The sequence below is a fragment of the Salmo salar genome, chromosome 07 (genome assembly GCF_965601325.2).
Source record: "Salmo salar chromosome 07, fSalSal1, whole genome shotgun sequence".
Lineage (NCBI taxonomy): Eukaryota > Metazoa > Chordata > Actinopteri > Salmoniformes > Salmonidae > Salmo > Salmo salar.
Window position 1 is genome coordinate 16,029,368 of NC_138297.1, and position 14,467 is coordinate 16,043,834.

The window sequence follows — 14,467 nt, forward strand, 5'->3', positions numbered from 1 at the left end:
AGGCCAACACCATTGGCGGACTGCCATCTCCCTCTCTGTCTTTTTCTCTAGCTCCCTCTATGTCTACCTCTGTCTGTCTTTCTCTCTCTTTGAACTCTCTCTTTTCACATAATATAGATGAGAGCAGAGCAGCAAGGTGTTTTTTTGTTCGCTTATTTGCGTTGTTTGTAACTTATTTTTTTTACTTATTTTGTACATAATGTTGCCACTAACGTCTCTCATGACCGAAAATAACTTCTAGACATCAGGACTGCGATTACTCACCACGGACAAGCAGAAACCTCTTTTTCCTTTCACGACTCTGACGAGCCCGACGTGAAAGACACGCTGCTTCCTCGGGAACAGGCTCCGATCCCCATGATCTGCATGAAGAGGAGTTGGAGAAAGAGAGACCGGTCTGGCTAACATCTGAGAATTCGTAGGCGATCGAATAAACCCCACTTCCCTCCATCCTGCTTGCAAACGTGCAATCTTTGGACAATAAAATCGATGAGTTACGCGTAAGATTAAACTACCAACGGAACATTAAAAACTGTAACATCTTATGCTTCACGGAGTTGTGGCTGAACAGCGACAACATCAACATACAGCTGGCTGGTTATACGATGTACCGGCAGGATAGAACAGCGTCTGGTAAGACAAGGGGCGGCGGTCTGTGTATTTTTGTAAACAACAGCTGGTGCACAATATCTAAGGAAGTCTCAAGCTATTGCTCGCCTGAGGTAGAGTTTCTCATGATAAGCTGTAGACCACACTACCTACCGAGAGAGTTTTCATCTGTATTCTTTGTAGCTGTTTACAAACCACCACAGTCAGATGCTGGCACCAAGACAGCACTGAATGAGCTGTATTCCGCCATAAGCAAACAAGAAAACGCTCACCCAGAGGCGGCGCTCCTAGTAGCCGGGGACTTTAATGCAGGGAAACTTAAATCCGTTTTACCAAATTTCTATCAGCATGTTAAATGTGCAACCAGAGGAAAAAGAACTCTGGACCACCTGTACTCCACACATAGAGATACATACAAAGCTCTCCCTCGCCCTCCATTTGGCAAATATGACCATAATTCGACCCTCCTGATTCCTGCTTACATGCAAAAATTAAAGCAGGAGGGACCAGTGACTAGATCAATAAAAGTGGTCAGATGAAGCAGATGCTAAGCTACAGGACTGTTTTGCTAGCACAGACTGGAATATGTTCCGGGATTCCTCCGATGGCATTGAGGAGGATACCACATCAGTCATTGGCTTCATCAATAAGCGCATCGATGATGTCGTCCCCACAGTGACCGTACGTACATATCCCAACCAGAAGCCATGGATTACAGGCAGCATCCGCACTGAGCTAAAGCCTAGAGCTGCCGCTTTCAAGGAGTGGGACTCTAACCCGGAAGCTTATAAGAAATCCCGCTATGACCTCCGATGAACCATCAAACAGGCAAGCGTCAATACAGGACAAAGTTCGAATCATACTACACCGGCTCTGACTCTCGTCGGATGTGGCAGGGCTTGCAAACCATTACAGACTACAAGGGGAAGCACAGCCGAGAGCTGCGCAGTGACACAAGCCTACCAGACGAGGTAAACTACTTCTATGCTCGCTTCGAGGCAAATAACACTGAAACATGCATGAGAGCACCAGCTGTTCCGGAAGACTGTGCGACCACGCTCTCCGCAGCCGATGTGAGTACGATCTTTAAACAGGTCAACATTCTCAAGGCCGCAGGGCCAGATGCATTACCAGGACGTGAACTGTGAGCATGCGCTGACCTACTGGCATGCGCTGACCAAGTGTCTTCATTGACATTGTCAACCTCTCCCTGTCTGAGTCTGTAATACCAACATGTTTTAAGCAGACCACCATAGTCCCTGTGCCCAAGAACACTAAGGCAACCTGGCTAAATGACTATCGACCCGTAGCACTCACGTCTGTAGCCATGATGTGCCTTGAAAGGCTGGTCATGGCTCACATCAACACCATTATCCCAGAAACCCTAGACCCACTCGAATTTGCATACCGCCCCAACAGATCCACAGATGATGCAATCTCTATTGCACTCCACACTGCCTTTCCCACCTGGACAAAAGGATCACCTATGTGAGAATGCTATTCATTGACTACAGCGCAGCATTCAACACCATAGTGCCCTCAAAGCCCATCAATAAGCTAAGGACCCTGGGACTAAACACCTCCCTCTGCAACTGGATCCTGGACTTCCTGACAGGCCGCATCCAGGTGGTAAGGGTAGGTAACAACACATCTGCCATGCTGATCCTTAACACAGGGGCACCTCAGTCCCCTCCTGTACTCCCTGTTCACTCATGACTGCACGGCCAGGCACGACTCCAACACCATCATTAAATATATCTTGATGACACAACAGTGGTAGGCCTGATCACCGACAATGACGAGACAGCCTATAGGAAGGAGATCAGAGACCTGGTCGTGTGGTGCCAGGACAACAACCTCTCTCTCAACGTGATCAAGACAAAGGAGATGATTGTGGACTACAGGAAAAAGAAGACCGAGCACGCCCCCATTCTCATCGACGGGGCTGCAGTGGAGCAGGTTAAGCGCTTCAAGTTCCTTGGTGTCCACATCACCAACAAACTAACTTCTTCAGCTGCACCATCGAGAGCATCCTGACTGGTTGCATCACCGCCTGGTATGGCAACTGTTCGGCCTCCGACCGCAAGGCACTACAGAGGGTAGTGCGAACAGCCCAGTACATCACTGGGGCCAAGCTTCCTGCCATACAGGACCTCTATACCAGGCGGTGTCAGAGGAGGCCCTAAAAATTGTCAAAGACTCCAGCCACCCTAGTCATAGACTGTTCTCCCTGCTACCGCATGGCAAGCGGTACCAGAGGGCCAAGTCTAGGTCCAAGAGGCTTCTGAACAGCTTCTACCCCCAAGCCATAAGACTCCTGAACATCCAGTCAAATGGCTACCCAAACTATTCGCAGTGCCCCCCCCCCCCCCCACCCCTCTTTACACCACTGCTACTCTCTATTGTCATCTATGCAAAGTCACTTTAATAACTCTACCTACATGTACATACTACCTCAAATAACCGGTGCCCCCGCACATTGACCCTGTATCGGTACCCCCCTGTATATAATCTTGCTATTGTTATTTCACTGCTGCTCTTTAATTACTTGCTACTTTTATCTCTTATTCTTATCTGTATTTTTTGAAACTGCATTGTTGGTTAGGGGCTTGTAAGTAAGCATTTCACAGTAAGGTCTACACCTGTTGTATTCAGCGCATGTGATACAATTTGATTTGATTTTGATTTGATTTGATTTGCTGCCATGTGCGATAATCAGGTGCATAACACATTCTATTACAAGTGAATCAGCCAATTATGAAAAAAGAAAAGAGCAAATCACTTGTGTTTTGTGAGATCATGTTGACAGAGTGCTGTTTTCAACCCCTGCATATGTTCTTATAGTATTCAATCAATAGAAAGATACTAAATTATTGACAGTACTTTGGTCTTGAGTGAAATGTGTACATTGAAAACATACGTCCGCAGCAAAATAAAATGGCAATCCTTGTTCCATCTATTGAGATGGTACATGGAATTTGCCTGAGCGTGGCCTTGCGGTCAAGGCTGCCACCCTCTAATGTGATTAAATGCGCACATGTACAATTCCCCTGCCTGCATCGGTACAAATCCCAGCATCTACCAGCCCTGCTCTGTATCTCCCGTCTCTCTGTGTCCCCTCTCTGTGTCGCTGTCATTGAAAAATAAGAGAATATGGAAGGAAAGTGCATGTCCATTCTCCTTGTGTTGTATTAAGAGTGAGATTGTACATTGCCTCCTAGTCACTGGGTTGCAGAGACCATGAGTGGCATACCCATCCTGTGAGTGACCGATTTTATCCCGCTTCACAAGACACACACATTCCAACCTTATTTAATGGTTCAATAACAATTCTTATATCTTTCTGCTAGAGAATGTTGTTTCCATTCCTTTATTGGTCCATCCATTACCACTGCAGATGCTTTGCTGACATAAGTGCATACTTCTCATGCCAGCAAAGCAAATTAAATTGAATTGAAAAGAGGGAGAAAGAGAGATTAAGCGAGGGGTGGGAGAGAGAGAGATTGAGTGAAGAGATTGAGAGAAAGTCTTGAAGAGAAGCGTCTTTCCCCTTGCCACCCACCCTTTATTGTCATAGGGTGGCTGCTGAAGGCTTCAGCACTTCTTTGCTTTGGCGTGACATGGCTGCACAGAAGCCCAATTGTTCACCACTGATGGGGCTCTCTCGCTCTCTCTCGATCTTGGAGAGAACTGAAATTTGATTGCAGATAAGCTCACTAAGGTATTGCCTTACCTCCAACTATAAGTAGGATTAATCAGTGTTAACAATATGAATCAAGATTCATAATAAAAACATCCTTAGCGTAAATAAGCTAATGAAGGCATTGTCTTAGTGAAGAACAAGTGCCAAATCCAAGGCAAGCCAATCAGCCAGCTCACAGAGCCCACAGCCCTCCTGTCTTATTATTGTCAAGCTAATCATATGAAAATGTGGAGGAGAGATGATATTATAATCACAATAATAACAAATGGGAGGGATGGCATAACAATGCCTTGCTTTTGTTTGATTACACTGCACAGTTGATTTGTTCCATTTCAGGGATGAGCAAGACTGGATAGGCCCTCTGCAGGGAAGGCTCGCTACAAAACATTTACATTTAATTTAATTAGGTAGAAAGAAGAAAAAAACGGGCTCCCAACAATGAAATGAATTACTCATAAAATCAACAAACCCTTTAGATGTTGAGAATATTAAATCATAAGACCGGAAAATGTACATTTGAAATTGGTTACACTGGGCTTTTAAAGGGAAAGTTTATCCGAATGCCCAAATCGATTCCAAAGAGATTATCACTTTGAGTTGACCTGCTCTATTGTCATGTAACATCTGATTTGATATATTATTTATATTAGGTTTGGGCAAACATGCAACCACCATGAGAATATCTGCTTATGAATATAATTCAATAGCATGATTCCTTTTATGCGTTTGAACTATTTACACTGAGTGTACAAAACATTAGGAACACCTGCTCTTTCTGTGACATTGACTGACCATGTGAATCCTGGTGAAAGCAACAATCCCTTATTGATGTCACTTGTTAAATCCACTTCAATCAGTGTAGATAAAGGGGAGGAGACAGGTTAAAGAGTGATTTTTAAGCGTTGAGACAATTGAGACATGGATTGTGTAGATGTGTCATTCAGAGAGTGAATGGGTAAGACAAAAGATTTAGGTGCCTTTGTATGGGGTATAGTAGTAGGTGCCAGGCACACTGGTTTGAGTGTGTCAAGAACTGCAACATTGCTGGGTTTTTCACATGCATCAGTTTCCTGTGTGTATCAAAAATGGTCCACCATCCAAAGGACTTCCAGCCGACTTGACACTAGTTGGAAGCATTGGTGTCAACATGGGCCAGCATCCGTGTGGAACTCTTTCGACACCTTGTAGAATCCATGTTCCCGATGAATTGAGGCTGTTCTGAGGGCAATAGGGGGTGCAACTCAATATTAAGAAGGTATTCCTATAGTTTTGTACACTCAGTGGATGTGTTTATGTCTATATTCTCAAATGACTTGCAGCATATGGCTGCAGAAGAAACAGTATAGTTATTTATAATGCATACAAAAAATATATTGAGTATAGAAGCAGTCCTTGCTACAAAATACATCTTTACCCAGACTAAGCTTGGCAATTCTTTTCAACCCCTGATCCTGCTTAGCAGCCTTGAGATCTGTGACCTCACCTTTCTTTCCCGTCTCACAGAACGTGAGTAGCCCTGGATGATATTTTGATGGACTCTCTACATGTCTGTCCCTGTCAACATTACTAAGTAAGAATGCTTGATACCCTCCCTTCAGCTTTATGGACAAAGTGTCTGATTTCTCCATCAACGACACAGGCTTCTGATTTAGACATGTTACAAAACAGAGGGACATTAAAAATGGACACCTACAGTTCACATTTCTCTCTGGTCTGTCCATTGTTCTTTCAGTTCCCACAAGCACCATTACTGCTAGATAACTTGCTACAGAGACATATTCTTACAGGTCAAAGTAAATGGGGAGATAAAAACATGTGCTGAGATAAAGTAATCAGCTGTGGCAATTTGCTGACATGATTTGGGACAGGAGTGAATCACAGTCACAGTCACACTCCCACAGAGACCAGACCAGATCAGACGAGGTGCTAGCCTTCTAATGAGCTGCAGCCCCAGTCCATGTCTGTCAGTGGCAGGGAGAGAGATAGTGTGTGTGTGTGTGTGTGTGTGTGTGTGTGTGTGTGTGTGTGTGTGTGTGTGTGTGTGTGTGTGTGTGTGTGTGTGTGTGTGTGTGTGTGTGTGTGTGTGTGTGTGTGTGTGTGTGTGTGTGTGTGAGACAAAAATAATGGCCTTATTCTCCAAATAGTAGTGGGCTGATCAGAAATGGTCAAATAGCTTAGCAATTGATAAACGAAATAAAAATGGTATGATTTTCCCATTACCATTGTATAATTGGTTTGGGAATTGGTCCACAGATAATGAAGACTAGGACAAAGAATAGGTACATTCATTCTCAATTTTTCATAACTTTCTGAAGAATTGGCTCCATGAGGGTCATTGTAAAACGGTTGATAATTGTGCAAGTTCTGTTTTTATTGTGTAACCTTTCAAATTCACAGTACAGTTCTCATCATATCTTTGCATTCAATTGTTAAACTGTTCATTTGCATTTACTTTGAAGACAAATATTTGCAAAAAATGATCTAAACAGTTTTCCAATCAAGTTTGGCAATTGTCTGAATGTTGAGCTTTCATTGGTCCATTGGCACAGTTGATTTTAATTGACTAATTAGGTCACCTGCCATTTGAAATAGGCTAGGTGTGCCAGTAAGCCTATAATGTTGATTTTCAATACTGTTTTTAGATGCCAATTGAGATTTTAACATTTTGGAATTAATTTAAACCTTCTTAAGTAATAGGGTATCGGCCAGGCCTTCCACAAATGCCCAATCTTAATGTTCAGAGTTCAAGTTGGATCTTGAGTGTTTTCACTATGTGGGTCGCCTGGGGGAACTGGTAAACGTTCAGCGCAGCAGCAGAGTCTCAGCGATAGACAACCGACGAGCTATTTCGCCAACTCCTCCCCTCGCCTTGGTTGGAAGTAGCCGAGCCGGAGCGGGGCGTGTCGCGGTGGGCGGGCTCCAGTGCGGTGCTGATGCTGTCTCTTCAATTCCACGGTTGCAGGTGGAACGACAGGGCTAGCTCCCTTCGCATCTGTTAGCTGGAGAAGAAGAAAAAACTGCATTCTGACCTGCTTCACGCACTGGATAACAAAATAAGCGGCATATCCAGACCAGGAATATTACACCTTTGATGTCTGGAGAATTATCGAGAGGGATTTCACAAAGACACAAGTAAGGACTTTTTCTTCTATGTTTTTCTATGGTCACAATTCCTTTGCGTCTGTCTGTCTGCGTTTTCTGACAGCGCTGCTGTGCTGGAAGCAGGATGTGGATTTTCGGACAGCGTGACAAACATCAGAGCATGGTTATATCAGACTACGGACCTTGTTGCTGTCGACTGCAGTTCTGAAATCATGTTTGTATTGAAAGAGATAGGATAGGTTAGTATGTTGTCATCATAATAATAGGACACCGTTTCCTTAGAGAAGAATGTATACATGACTGTAGATGGAGGGATGCGTAATGGGTCAATATGTTGGAGGGGATTAGTCGGACCTGGCAGCAGTGTCTTTCTTTGGGATGAGACATAGCCTATAAGCGGGCAGACTGCTGCTCTATTTTCTGCGTCCAGAAATTGGCACGCTGTTTGTAATAGGCTACATTACCGAGAATGAAGAAAAAAAACAGGAGAGTGCGTTTCAATTTTCACATGTTCAGAAAAATATGATTAATGTGATTACTGTAGAAATGTATATACCTTATGATTATAATATTAGGCTATGTTATGATCGGAGAATCCAATGTGAGACGAGCGCGTCTTTTCATTGCCCAGTCTGGATAGACATCTAAGGCTCCAGGATCAAACCAAGTTCAGAAAGATGGTCATATGCTTCTTGCTGCAGAGAATGAGTCCACTGTCTATTCACCTATTAACAATCACGCTCTTTAGTGATGTCCCCCTACACCTTTTCCAAATCCTTGAAAGGAAGAATTTATAGCTTGAATTTACTTGAGAGCCGACTTGGGAGCTCAGGACATATAAATATTGAAGTTCACAACGTGGGCTTCATTAAATACGTTTTATTGGCGCTTTACAATGATCTTTTAAGGCTTGAATAGTTTAGGCCACTCGAGGCCATGCATTATTCGGTCTCCGAAACACCGCATTACAATTCTGTCTGAAAACGATCCGTCTCTATTGCATTATAGCTGCATTTACGTACATATAAATATATAGATATTACATCACATTATTATAGCATAGTTTACCTTTTTTAAATGACAAATGCGATATATTTGATACTTGATAATAGCAGTATAGCAAATGCGACTCAAATGTTTTCCACTGTGTCGCTATACCTTAGCCCACTGGGGTGCGTAACCGTCTCTCCTTAGGGTCCCTCAATATCAGATAGAGAGAGGAAAAAGACCATGTTCCACTACAGTTATTTGTTACGTTAACATGAAAACTTGTGCTACATTTGGGGATAGCTATCCGTGTAGGAGCGAGGCCTGGAGTTGATTGACGCACACATAGACCAGGCAGTGGTGTATATCACTTATCGAACAGGCTGTCTTCTAATTCCAATACGGACCCCTGGGCCAAATCATTGGACATGATGGCCGTTCTGAAGTCAACATCTAGATTAAGATCACTTTATTCGTCAGTTGGTCCAACAAAATGTGACTTTCCGCTTCACCCAACCCCTCCTAAAGACATACTGTACCTCTACAAACGGGGTTGGGGAGGTTATTGTAATCCGTTACAGTTACTAGCTAACTGTCCAAAATTGTAATCAGTAACGTTATTTTTTGATTACCCAAACTCAGTAACGTAATCTGGTTACTTTTAGATTACTTTCCCTTTAAGATGCATTACAAGAAGACAAAATGAATATTACGAATTGAACAACAGCTATTGCAGGATAAATCAATGTTGGGTTAGGGTTAGCTGTCCATAAATGGGGTGGCAGGTAGCCTAGTGGTTAGCGCGTTGGGACAGTAACCGTAATGTAGCTGGATCGGATCCCCTGAATATGGTAGTTGATTCCCGGTAGGCGTCAATGTAAATAAGAATTTGTTCTTAATTGACTTGCCTAGTAAATTAAAACATATGCATGTATGAGTTTGCTATGTAACACATTGCTTTCTTTCTATTATAGCTAATAATACACATTATTTCTTTACATTAAAAAACAAAGTCTGTCAGGTTTCTAGTCATTCCAATTATTTTAATTTCCCTTGATCGTCAAGAATAGGACTTGGAAATATGGAAATATAGATTAGACAAGTTGTTTTACCTGAGCGTAACCCCAAAAACGAAGGATTTGTTAGTCTACTCTGTTGTTTATCTTGTTGTCATGGACAACTGATTGGGCTCATTGCTTCGAGTTGAAAAATAAATGCTGCTCCGGTGGAATGGCATGCTTTGAGTACTACGGAGAAGTGCTATTTGCACGTGAAAATGTAACAACAAATGCTGAATTTGCTATTGGCCTATTGTTTCTGTTTTTGTTGGTGACACTTTGATATCTCGATAATTCGCAGCTGTTTATGTCTATCAGAGGTGCGCGAGTTTGAGCATGTGTCCATTAAGCCTATCATACATTTTTGTTTAATCATCACAAATTAGATTGAGCAATAAAAGTCCCAATTGTGGTCTTCTTAAATTAAACTCGTTTTGACAGTATGGAGAAGTTAGGTACTCCCTCAAATAAATGTCTATTCCATAGGCTGCAATCCGCACTATAGAGCAGTTGAAATAGCGCATATTTCACTGGCTGTCCACAAAACTATGATTGATGGGCAGCTTAACCTTCTTCAATTCAACCATTATTGGGTTAAAATGCACATGTGCATTTGTGAACAGCCATCAACAACAACCACAATCCGTAAACCGCAAATAGCTAAATGACAGAGCAGCAGTGTGATTTATATTAATGCGCTATGTAGATTTCAATAATAAGTGATATCCGGATCGCGCGTAGGCTACACCAGTGCTGTCGTCCTTACCTCCAAGCGTTAATTCAAGTTGGATAATCTTTGGATGCCGACAGCAGTCGCACCATTGGAAGGCATAGCTTGGAATGTAGCCTACTAAAGCCTATTCCTGCTCTTTTCCCACGATCAGTCAAACATATTTGGTGTGTCATCGTAGTGGTCTCTGATTTGCTCAGGTGGCTGAGCAAGTCACTCGCTCAGGTGGAACAAATTTAAACTTGCTCCTTTTGCCATTGCTGATTTGAATGACATTGAGAAAACATAAAGGTGTCAAACAAATGTTTCGCAAACATCTTTTCTGAATTTTAAAGTAATCCTAGAAGTAAACATCTAGGTCTTCAAAAGTATCTGTAATTACAATAATTTGCTGGTAACATAAGGGATTACAGTCACAGTTTTTTGTAATCCGTTACTCCCCAACCCTGCATAAACCATGCATATACAGTACACACACACGCACGCACGCACTCACACACACACACACACGCAAACGCACACCCACGCACGTACACACACGTATTCACTGAGTGTACAAAACATTAAGGACACCTTCTTAGTATTGAGTTGCACCCCCCCTCAGCACAGCACTCAAAGGCACTTCCATTTTTTTTTGTCTTGCCCATTCACACTCTGAATGGCACACATACATAATCCATGTCTCAATTGTCTCAAGGCTTAAAAATCCTTCTTTAACCTGTCTCCTCCCCTTCAGCTACACTGATTGAAGTGGATTTAACAAGTGACATCAATGAGGGACGATAGCTTTCACCTGGATTCACCTGGCCAGTCTATGTCATGGAAAGAGCAGGTGTGCATAATTAATGTTTTGTACACTCTGTGTATATCATATACCAGTTTAACAGCCTCTATACCACTCCTCGCAACCTCATTTCTGTTCTATTCTGTTATTTGTAATATTACTATCTAATTATGTTTGGACTGTATTATGAAGGGAGGTTGGTTTCAGCTAAAGTCTATACAATCGCAAATGACTGGGTGAATATATTGTTTATCCCTTGCATGTTCAGCACATCTCACAATTGTGTTAAAGGAAATCGCAACAAATACAATGAATTCAACCATTTGAAATGTGATCATCTTCTCTCAAGCTATTGTTTGAAGTACTCTTTTAGGGACATCATACCATGCTATTGACTTTGGTCTGTAAAACGGTTTTGACTGACAGTGAGTTTATAATCAATTAATAATGCATAGGCTAATTAGCATCTCTAATATGCTTACATATTTAACACTGTGGCGCTGCCAACAGACGAGGATGTGTAGAATCTATATGCACACTTTCTATATATTGTTCTACTCACTGTGTTTTATGGAGGGTGCTTAACATTGCCATGATGGGTTGAGATGACTTATAATAATTGCAAATTCCCCTCAATCTGAATAATTGATTCCAGACCTGTTATTCACTGAGTGCAAAAGTGGGTTTCAATGTCCTCCGCTTAAATTTGTGTGATCCTATCCACTGTTATGCAACATTCCTGAATACAAAATCCATACAAAATATGAAACTCGTATAATCAACCTAAATTTAAAGGGCTCTGCAATCAGAATCCATTGGTACGTTGGATAGCCTCTGAACTAGGCCTTTTGAAACGCTGACGTATTAATGTACCTCGTCTAGGAAGTAGCCCCACAACGTAAAAGTTCTATTTTATTCTATTCTATTTCATTCTATTCTGTTGTATTTTTATTTTATTGTATTCTATTCTATTGTGGTTTGATAATGAGCAAGAGGGGTTCATCATCTCTAAAATGTCAGCCACATGGTAATTTCAGGATACTTTGTTGGTATTGTACTGTAGTGGAGAGGTTCATAAATCAAAATATCAGACACAAGGCCTCAGAAATCCTATCCACTCAGAGGACAGACCTTGAATGGTATTGAATAGCTCAGCTGCCATTTTCCCTGACACGGACATCAGGGGTTCCTCTCCCTCTCACCTCTGTTGATATGTGCCCCGTCGCTAGGCTGTCACTAGGCCAACATGGGCATGACCTCCTGTTCTGGTTCATCACTGTCAGTGAGGGAGGGAGGAAGGGAGGGAGAGAGAGAGGAGGAACGAGGGAATGAGAGGAGAGAGAATCAGGCACGGTAATCTCCCTGTAATCCCTCACACAGCAGCGACGAGAGCAATCTGCCTCATTAACTCTCTACTCCTATTCCTTCATCCATCTTTCCATTCCTTCATCCATCTTTCTATTCCTTCATCCAAACGAAGGAATGAGCAGACAAACTTAGGGGAGGTAAGAGGCAGACAAGCAGACACTTTCAATTGCAAAGAAAAAGGAAATGGAAAAACACAACCCTGCATCCCCCTATCTCCTCCATTATGTTGATGTGTCTGTGATGAGGGGCGACGTGCCCTGCCTCTTCCAGCCTCAGCCTCATCTAGTGCTTTGATTACGCAGTCAGATCCCAGGGAGTTATGGGAGGCCTCTGATGGAGAAGGCCCTATGATCTAACAACGTACGTAATAAAGACCTCTCATTGTCTTCCACACTGATTGGTTGAATCCTACTGAAAAATAATACAGTGTGGAGTATTGATTGATCTGATTGGGTTAGTTGAGTTTGATTGATAGGCTTGGAAGGGATTTTGCCACAAGGAGTAATGTTTGGCAGGTGTTTTGGGTGTTTTTGGAGATGTTACATTTTGTAGTCCTTTCTGGGGTTTGGTGGATGAATGACAAAGTTGTTGAGTGATATTATCAGAATTGAGACACCAATTGAGACCCCAAAGGGACTGCAGTTGAAAAAGCCCTGTATTTTAATCATGCATGAGGGTTTTTTCTGAATAGTTGAAAGAAGCAAACCCAGCCCTTTTCATTTTGGAGTTATCCCAAAAACAGCAACACAAATCCAATGAATTAATAAGATGCTTTCTCTGTAGCACTTGCCTCAACTGAAAGCCACATTTGATGTATTTGCTGTCTCTAAAGAGCCATGGAAGTTGGGTTCCTCAGCGAGCCTTCCCCTCCTTCTCCTTCTTCTCATCCTCCTTCTTCTTCTCCTCCTTCTCACTCTTCCTCTCCTCCTCCTTCTCCTCCTTCGCCTCTTTTTTTCTTCTTCTCCTCCTCCTCCTTCACTTTCTACTGTCATACCACATATCTTTAGCCAGACCTGGGTTTTGTGGGTATGTATTTTAGGTGTGACGCATTGCGTTAGCACTCTCCAGCGAGCTATTTAACCTAAATTACTACAGCACCAAAGACAGCTGCTTTCTCTGGTTTAAAAATACTCCATCTCACCTCCCCCGCCTTCAGAAGGGTATCTGTTGGGCAAACGGAGTGATGTAAGCTCTCCGTTGATTGATATATCAGGTTCACCAGCATGAAAAAATACTGCAGTTTACTATAGAATACTACACTACATACTATATATTTATATAGTAAACTGTAGTATACTGTATAATACTACAGTAAATACTACAGGATTATAGTAAATGGATAGTTTGATTTGATCGTTAATAAAATTTGATTTAGTTTGATAGTTCAGAGCTTCCCCCATAATTTGTGCCACCCATAAGTCAGTAACCTACATGCTAAGTATAGACCATATATTGTGTTCCCTACAGGTTACAGAAAATAGCTCAGAAGCTCTGAACTATCCATTTAGACCCCAGTCCTACCTCGCTCCCTACCTCGCTCCCTACCTCCCTATCTACCTACAGTCTACAGTCTATGGAAAATGGTTTATTTTATTATTTCTCCAGTAGGTTTGCTGAAAGAGAAAGCCTTCACTTCTATGCCAAAATAATTGTCACGCCCTGACCTACAACACCATAGAGAACCAAGGGCGTGACAATTATTTTTTGGGGGTGTTCTAGTCTTTTCATCTCTATGTTGGTGCTCTTGGTATGGTTCCCAATTAGAGGCAGCTGATGTTCATTGTCTCTAATTGCGGATCATACTTAAGGAGTCCCTGTTCCCACCTGCTTTGTGAGATATTGTTTTGTGTATGTGCATGTAGCACCACTACATTCACGTTTCGTTGTTGGTTTATTATTTTGTAGAACTTTCACTGTTTATTAAAAGATGTCGAACTCTAATCACGCTGCGCCTTGGTCCGTCCTTCATAACAACCGTGACAGAATATCCCACCAAACAAGGACCAAGCAGCATGCAACGGAGGGAAAAGTGAGTTGGACCTGGGAAGAGATCATGGGAGGATGCGAGACCTTTCCTTGGCGGGAGTTGCCAGGAAATCAGGAAGGACAGCGACGATGCCGGGGGC

The 14,467-nt window shown here is 42.5% G+C and overlaps 1 protein-coding gene across 9 annotated transcripts in view; it reads left to right on the forward strand.

Moving 5' to 3' along the window:
* The first annotated feature begins 6,791 nt into the window (after window positions 1-6,791).
* The window catches only part of LOC106608688 (neurexin-2), a 1,074,993-nt gene continuing 1,067,317 nt past the window's right edge, over window positions 6,792-14,467 (forward strand). For 4 of the 9 annotated variants that reach the window (XM_045721570.2, XM_045721573.2, XM_045721571.2 and 1 more), the window contains exon 1: window positions 6,796-7,444. The gene's annotated coding sequence lies outside the window, so the exon portion shown is untranslated. Of the gene's footprint in view, window positions 7,445-14,467 lie in introns of all 9 variants that reach the window. The other 5 variants (XM_045721575.2, XM_045721576.2, XM_045721577.2 and 2 more) reach the window with 3 other exon arrangements.